The 8,875-nt window shown below is 36.1% G+C and overlaps 1 pseudogene; it reads right to left on the reverse strand.

Moving 5' to 3' along the window:
• The window catches only part of LOC107655921 (androgen receptor-like), a 97,360-nt pseudogene that overhangs the window by 66,662 nt on the left and 21,823 nt on the right, over positions 1 to 8,875 (reverse strand).

The following is an 8,875-nucleotide window of genomic DNA, read 5'->3' on the forward strand; positions in this document are numbered from 1 at the left end:
TAGTGACCGTTGTTTTGTTTCGATCTCTCTGCGTACGTCACTTCTGAGCGACGCATGCGCAAAGCTGACCTCATATGTAATTCCCCCGGAACTGCTTCCGTTTTACAACAGTGAGCGCAAGCTAGATTCAAGTGATTATTACGTTTTGAATATGGATATTTTTCTTACAAAAACGCATCGATTCGCTACAGGAGGCCTTTGTTCACCCCCCGGAGCCGTGTGAGACACTTTTTTTGTGGAAGGGTGCTTTTTATTTCACGTCTTTTGGACAGAAGCAATGCAACACCCGCTGAGTGCAACGATAGAGCTTGAACGATCAAAGACAATTTTTAATATAACTCCGACTGGATTCGTCTGAAAGAAGAAAGTCATATACACCTAGGATGCATCGTGGGTGAGTAAAACGCAGCCTAATTTTTATTTTTGGGTGAACTAACCCTTTAACTAAGACCTAGTCCTGGCTTAAGCTAAGCCCCATCTGTGAAACCAGGCCTTAGTCTTCAATCTCCAGTCTTCAGCGTCACATGATCCTCCAAAAATATTCTAAAATGCTAATTTGGAGCTCAAGTATTATTTCTTATTATCAATGCTGAAAACAGTTGTGCTGCTTAACAATTTTTGTGCAAACTGTGATATGTTTTTAAAGAAGTTCTGTTTGTTTGTTTTTTTTTGACATTGTAAAAGACTTTACTGTCAGTTTTGCTAATTTTTTTTAAACCATCACTTTTAAATAATAGTACATTTTATCTATGGAACACAAATACACAGCAAAACTTTATTTTACGGAGCCCGGGAAGTCACCTGTAGGAGAGAAGAAAAAAACAAATCCGTCCCCTCAGTTTATAAACCGTACTCACGAATTCTTCAACCGTTCCTTCGGTTTAACAAATCGTGCCCACAGATTAATAAACCGTACCCACGAATTTCCAATCCGTGTGCTCAGATTTTGTAAACCTTACCTTCGGTTTTTGAATCCGTACCCACCAATTCATAATCCGTGCGCACGCTTTCGCAATCCGTTCCTTCGGGTTTGTAAATTCGCAGATTTGTGGCCCCGCCCCCACCGGCAGATTCAACCACGGTGTGGGATGCATAGTATTGTGTTTATTAAACATTATTTTTCACAGTAGCCTATGAGACCATGATCCGCACTCACAAAATAGTCTTCTTTTTAGCGTTTATTTTACATTAATCACCAATAGGATAAAACACCGCCGCCTGTAAATAAACGCTAAAAAGAAGAATAGAAAATTTCCTGAATTTTCTAAAAAAACGATAGAGTTTTGAGAGAAGAAGGTAAAAAGCAATACAAAACAAATAATGTACCGGTTATGTTGTCATTCCTTTGCTCTCTAACTGAATGCAATGTTATAATAGGCCTAGTTAGTTAATAATAACCTTAGCAGTGAAGCATGCATCTAACTCTGGGGGAAAAAGCTTAGTATAATAAAATCACCTAAATAAGTCTGTGAATGAATGAATGAAATATGTTAAGAATGAACTTATTATTGTTATTATTATTTTACATTTAGGTTACATATGCATTTAGAAGAAGCTTTTATCCAAAACGACTTACAAAAGAGGAACAAATGACTCCAAAGTCAGTCACAATGGCAGGTTTATTATACAATAATAATCAAGTGCTAAGATTATCACAAATTAAACAAGATTTTGACGCACATCTTTCTTATTAAATCGTTGTATTCCACCTCGTACCCGTTACAATTGATAGAGAATCACTTAAGACAATTTGCTCACTTAAGACAAAGTTCATGGGTACGGTTTATTAATCCGTGGGCACGATTTGTTAAACCGAGGGAACAGTTTAAGAATTTGTGAGAACGGTTTATAAATTGAGGGGACGGATTGCAAAACCGTCGCAACGGATTGTTTTTTTTTTCTCCTACTGGTGATTTCCCCTGGCCCGTATTATTTATATTCCATGGAACACAAAAGTTTTTCATGAAGATATCAAGTAGACTGTCCAAGTTGCTTTTTTCATACATTGGAAACAACCACAACTGTCCCTGGTCTGGTTCTCACCCACTTTCATTGTAGGGAACAGACCATCTTGCATATTCTGCCTAATAACTCCTTTTGAGTTCCATGCAAAACCGTAAGTCATACAAGTTTGGAACAGGGATGAGAAAATGAATAAGAGACATGAATAATACAGAAATCTATGCTTAGGTCACTTTGAGCGAAGTGTTTGGGTCTCAGTGATTACTAACTGTTTATGGCGAGTCTTTACACACCTCATAGCCAAGTCCGTACTTTATAGGGTTGTAGGCATTAGATTTCCATTGCTACATTTTCTTTTGGGTTGCATAATAGGGAAAGAATGTGTCCCTAATTTGTGTATACTTAAGACACAAAGTGTCGCCTACTTGCTCTCTCTTTGTCTCTCTCTTTAGCTGAACTCCTGAATGCCTGTGTAGGACGTGCCAATTGTTGCTTTATAAAGTGATATGATTAAAAACAATAAAAGTTGTACTGGACACATGGTCAAAAGCATATTAATTCTATGGCAGCTTTTAATGCAGCTTTAATGACAGTTTATAGCTGCAATTAAAAGTTCTAATTAAAGTGATAACAGTCCTCACATATGGTGAATATATTTAGTCGTTAATATAATCCGAAGCCAGACTTTTGTTATAATGGGTGTGTTTATGTTACCCTCAGCAGCTCTCTTAAAGAACACTTTGCAGCTTCCACAAGTGAGGGCTCCATAGTGACATCCCGATGCTTCATCAGAGCAGATTAGGCATGTCCTTTGTGGAGGAAGGAAAAAGTCCATTGAGAAAATGTCACTCCTCCCTCCATCATACCTAAAAACAAAAACACAGCATAAACTAATGGCATAACAAAACACTGACATAAATGTTCTGTTCTCTGTTATATCAGCAGAAGAAAGCAAATGCACTGCAAACATGGAACTTGTTCTTCCACTGTAATGTCAATTGTGAAGAAAAATATGAGGTCCATTATCAGTAATTTGAACAGAACACACATATCAGATCTCATCCAAACAAACACAGAAATATAGGAGTAATGGGTGCGTATTTGTACATTCAGATGTCTGAACAGAATAAAAATAGTGTAGGATGTAGCTGAATTTATCTGAAGTTTTACATCAGTTGTCCAGTGTGCGGCTGCTAAACTAGAAATGTAATTTGCAGGTCCAGCACTATAATATTCCCTATGAAAATGCCCAGTTGAAAGCTGGTGCATGTACCTGTGTGTGTCATCGGCCAAATGATGGTTCTAAGTAGAGGTGACATTATCCTAATGCAAGTGCCAGGTCTCTAATGAAGGGTAATAACTGCTTTATTCCTTAAGGAATGATGGAAAGATTCTGAGTTAAAGAGAGCCATTCAGCATGATTATTCTGTTCTGGTGATGGCAGCCAATTCTGTCACCACACACACAGCGAGAAAGGAAAAGTGAACAAAATGACTACGATTAGGACAAGGGCATATTTCTGATATTTTCTTGGTCAAACGTTCTACATTATAATAACTTTTCTTTTTAAAGCGAGAGTAAAATAAAAAAGAGAGAACTCAGGTGATACATTGTGACAGTCCAGACCTACATAAAAAAGTAAAAAATAACAAAATAAATCTCATTGTCACCATTGTTTTTCACTTTTCTCTCTCTGTTTTCACCTCTTTTTTTCTTACATACACATGGTTGGGTGCTGCTGGTTCATGCAATTTCTGAGAGTTTAACGATTTGTGTGCTTGATGACAAAAGCAAGATCAACCCGTAGTAGAATGGATGAATGGAAAGATGGCCATCTCAACTATAATAATGGCAGGAAATAAATAATGGGAAAATGCCTGTCCACTTCAACTTGAAAACATGTCTGCATTAGGTATGAGAGATTTATAAAAACTTGTACATCTACGGTTTAAAACTTTTTCATAAAATTTAAACAGGAAAGAGATATTTATATTCATTTAACAGTAATAAACAACATTAACCTACAAATATATTTTACTGAACCTTTTAAAATGCCACATGGAGACTTTAGTGATGACATAAATTGTAGCATTCGATTCAGTGTGACAATTTATGTGAAATGGTTTTTCAAGCCATGTACACAGAATGTAATTTTGCTCATGTTTCATTAATGAGGCCCGCTGTGAATATATCATAAAAATCGAATATATCAACCCATTTTCCTATTTTTTTTCCTATTCCCATTTTCCTACTGAATGAACATACAGTATGGGTATTATCAACACACTTTTTTCCACATTTATCTGTGCTGATTGAATGGGGAAAATCTGTGAAATTCTGTCAAAAGGATGGTAAGAATGGTAAAAAGTGTTAACAGGAGCTATTAATATTATTGGTAGCTAAAGACACATTCAAAATCTATTCAAAATATTCAAAATAATGAATAAATGAACACACATGTGTAGGAATTTTGTAAATAACAGCACTGGAATTTTCCAGAAATCTGCTGTATTCTGTGGAATTCTGTGCAGATTCCAGGAAGGCCTGCATATGGGTAAAATCTCTCTAATGTTGTATGGGAGTTCTGACATTCTCTGGAGGTGTTTTGGTTGTTTTACTCACACTACTGACCTGCCAGCTGCGGCATTTTCCAAACAAGCCATATCAATCACAGGGTCTGGGTGTCTCTCACTATCAGCATTATGGCCGCTATTGCTTTGACCTCATGCAATGCTGTGTTTAAGAAGGTCACTTGGGCTAAAAATAAGGTCGCATTAATGTTCTGATCAAGAGCAGTCACACCACACATGCTCTCACCAGGGACTCAAGCGGTGTTGGTTTGCTCTCACTTACTATTTCTACTGACACGTTCTTTAGTCTTCCTCATTGCTGTAGATTAGACATAACTTGATAGCTTAATAACACTCAAAGGACATTTCTGAAATACTAAATGGGCAGTGTGTGTTTATCTTCACCATTGCTCAGTAAATTTATTGTCATGCTTCGTGCTTATGTCAGGTTTGCATTTATTTCCCATGCTCCCTCAACTGCTGTGAGGCTTGCGTTTGCCATTTCTCTGTCTCCAACAGTTACATAAATGTTATTTTAACATATCCCACTGATATACTAGGTTTGCATTAGTGACACTAGCATGCAGATAAAAATCTACATATTTTACCCATATATAACATTTACATCAAAGGAATAGTTCACCTAAAATTAACTCACCCTCATGTTGTTCCAAACCTGTCCAGTTTTGTTTTAGACCCCATTCACTTTCACTTTATGGACAAAAACAACAGAAACATTCTTTAAAGTATCTTCTTTTGTGTTCCACAGTAGAAAGAAGGGTTTGAAACGACATGAGGTTGAGTGAATGATGACCAAATGTTCATTACATTAATGTCAGTGTTGTAATACTGATGAAATGTATATGTTTTAGGTATTGTGTGCTCTGGTCTAATCAGCTCTTGAACTGAGCTGGGGTGTTAATGACACCTAAGTATAACACAGAGAGACTGTCTCTGTGTGTTATTATTACTGATGAAGGTAGAGACAGGGAGTATGGAGTTAAGATCGAGTGGGTACAAGTTTGTGTGTGTGTGAGAAGAGGACTGCACCACAACCAAGAAGTTGATTGGACACAGAGTACAGACATAACTATACTCAGTGACGAGATGTTAAGGGTACTCACAAGGGCGATCACATATAACAAACACTCACATACATGCCCTCTCTTTCCCTTCTTCTCTCCCTTCCTCTCTCTGTCTCTTTTACACTAAACTTCAGTTACAGTTATATGATAATGAAATCATACACTTTCACAATGAGTTATGAATAATCTACAAATTTCTTCATAGTGAAACACTAAGCAAAGACAAACAAGTGAGCATAAGCACATTTCATGAGCACCAAAAGAGATTCAAATTGTTAATTTGCTTATTTCTTTCTTTCTTTCTTTCTTTCTTTCTCAAAAGCATTTACTCGCCCTCATATCTTTAAAAACCCATATGACTTCTGTGCAACATAAAGTCAGTTATTTATAGTAGGATGTTCAAGATGCTCTTTTCCATATGACAGGGAACAATGACCACAGCTGTCCAGAAAGATTTAAGACAAAATTTTCAGTGAATAACGACTTTCAATTTCTGTTCCACAAAAAGCTATTGTATGACTTCAGAAGAACTGAAATATAGCATAGAAGTCATAATAACTACTTTTATTGTGCTTTTTTTTTTTTGCTTGAAGGGGTTGACAAACCCTGGTCTCCATCCACTTTCACTGTACAAGACAAATCAGCTTGGATATTCTGCTAATAATAATTTTAAAAAAGACAGTTTTTTTGTCAGGTAACATCAATTGTTTATGTAGTAACATTTAAAGTTATTCAAGTAAATGAAGAAATTTTATTCAAGTATTATATTAAATTATTCATTTATAAATTATAAATGATATGATCAGCCTAGCTAAAGTAATTTTTAGGTCTTCAGGTATGCATTTGTATGCTGCACGTATGCAGTCCACTGAAGAAAGAATATCACACAAAGTGGTGACAGAATATTCATTTTTGGGTGAACTGTCCATTTAACAAATATTTATATCATGTAAAACATAGAGAAAGAGTTGTGCACAAATTAGAATTAAATTGAGAATGCCTTTTAAATTCCAATTAAACTGCTGAATTTAAACTGAGATATTAAACAAGATGCATAATTGCAACAACAACTGGAATCCATAAAAGTACAACTAAAATTTAAACGAAGTTTCAGGACAAACTAAAGGAAGTTTGTCAGGACTCAATAAACAAACAAACAAAAAAAATAAAAAGTCTTTAAGTTTGAAGGTTTGCATCCAGAATGAATGAGAGACATTGAAACAGAAATTTGTATTTACCTTATATAGTTTAACATATTTTGGCCTATTTCTTTTCCCAGAATGAATTCCTGTGTTGAATTACTTTGAAATTCAATTCAAATTAAGTACATTTTCTGTCATTCCAGTCCAACTTCCTATGGGGTGAGTGGCCAATTCAACACTCATTCCAGGTTATAAATAAAAAGAGATTTTTCACAGGTCCAGAATTTCCGTCATTCCCTTACAGGTGAACTCAAGAAACACAGTGAAGTTTTTAGGGTCCTTCATTAGGCTGTAAACACATTCTGAGTCCATGTGTAAGGCGACAGTGATGTGAGAAGTGTAACACGTTTGTAGGTGAGGTGACTGTGTTTGCATGTGTGTCCTGTGATGTTTCCAGAGGTGATTAGGTGTACAGGTGTTTAAGTGATCTCGGGTTAAGCTAACAACTCAAATTTGTCACTTACTTCATCAACACTTGCTGAAAAACAGGTATACAACTTATCGAAGAGTCACACACTCGAGCGCCGATCCCCCAACAACCAATGGGAATGGCTCAGCACCCATGGAAAAATATGCAATATTCTCTATTAACTTTGACCAATCAAAAAAAATAAAAAATCAATTGAGATTCAGCAACCTCTCTGATTGGTGGAACCCACATTGTATACCTGCCGGTCTTAATACACACAAAAGCCTCTTTAGACTGGCTATTTCATGGAGTTTCGTTCGTTCAATTCACAAAATCAGCCAGTAATCTCAAAATGTAATAGTCTAGTCAGACTTGTTGTTATTCATGATATTGACCTTTGTTAATTTGACTCCATTATGTTTTCAACATTAAATAAAAAGGCTGTATGGATAAAATTAATGTGTTTGGGCAGTTTTCATTATTAGTAGCTTATATTTAGGCAATTGCATGGAGTTTTATATAGCAGTATGCTTCAAAGTCGGAAAAAATGAGCAGGACATTTCTTAATTTTTCTGTGAAAATCTCTATTTCAGAGTAAACATCTACACTTAATGTGCAAGGGCTTCATCCAATATACTTGTGCATCTGTTGATTTTATCTTGATTTCATGTGTGGATTATTATGGTTTTATTTGAAAAACAGAAGTATGCAGAATGGACTCCAATGTGAATCTACACCTCTGGTAAGTAATAAATAATGTGATAAGTGGCCAGCCAATGTAAACTTAATTATAAGAAAATTATTTAAGAAATTATTTACCCCATTTGCATCTCCAAGGCGTCCTTTGCACATTTTTTTTTTGTGTTAACATCAATATTTATGATTTTTGAATGTCCAACAACTTGACACTGTATTTGTACCCCATGTGTTTGTACCCCAACTTGAATTCTTCATCAAGCTCACTATCGCACCGAGAAAGACTGTGGGCCTAACTCTTGAGAAACTTACACCAAGTGTAACTAAGTACTGAGTAATGAGACCAGTTATCATTTGCTCAACCAATTATATTTGGTTGATAATCCATTTGCACTTTGTAAACAAATAAAAAAATAAAAGAGAAAAAAACTGTACATGTTTTTCCTCGGGTGGGGGTGTTATGGAGGGTGGGCACTCACTGGCAGAAACATATGTTGGTGCCTATGGTCACAGTAGGCCTGGGCGATAACATGGTATCGATATTTGTCGACGGTACACCTTCTTCGATAACGATATAAAAAATGTTCGATATAGTACACGATATAGGCACGTGCTATGAGTGACGCAGACAGCACACACAAACACGAACATGAGTGCTGTGCCTGCCTGTGATGAGGAGATTGTGAGTAAAGAATGAATATTAGTCGAATTTAAAATAAACATTTGCATTTGAATGCAAAAATAGTACAATCCAATGTTAGATGTGCATCAGGGAGCGTCATCAGTGGAGCACGAGATGCGGTGATGATGATGTAAGTGACGTTGTAGTTTAATGTTTTGTTAGTCTGGCCCACGAGACGCGCAGTTGCTGCATTATTCATTCAAAATATTAGAGAAATATAGAAGCTCAATGCCGAGAAGATCTTGATTAGGTTAAAACCGAAACCAAGC

The sequence above is a fragment of the Sinocyclocheilus anshuiensis genome, unplaced genomic scaffold (genome assembly GCF_001515605.1).
Source record: "Sinocyclocheilus anshuiensis isolate Anshui unplaced genomic scaffold, SAMN03320099.WGS_v1.1 scaffold860, whole genome shotgun sequence".
NCBI classification, from domain to species: Eukaryota; Metazoa; Chordata; class Actinopteri; order Cypriniformes; family Cyprinidae; genus Sinocyclocheilus; species Sinocyclocheilus anshuiensis.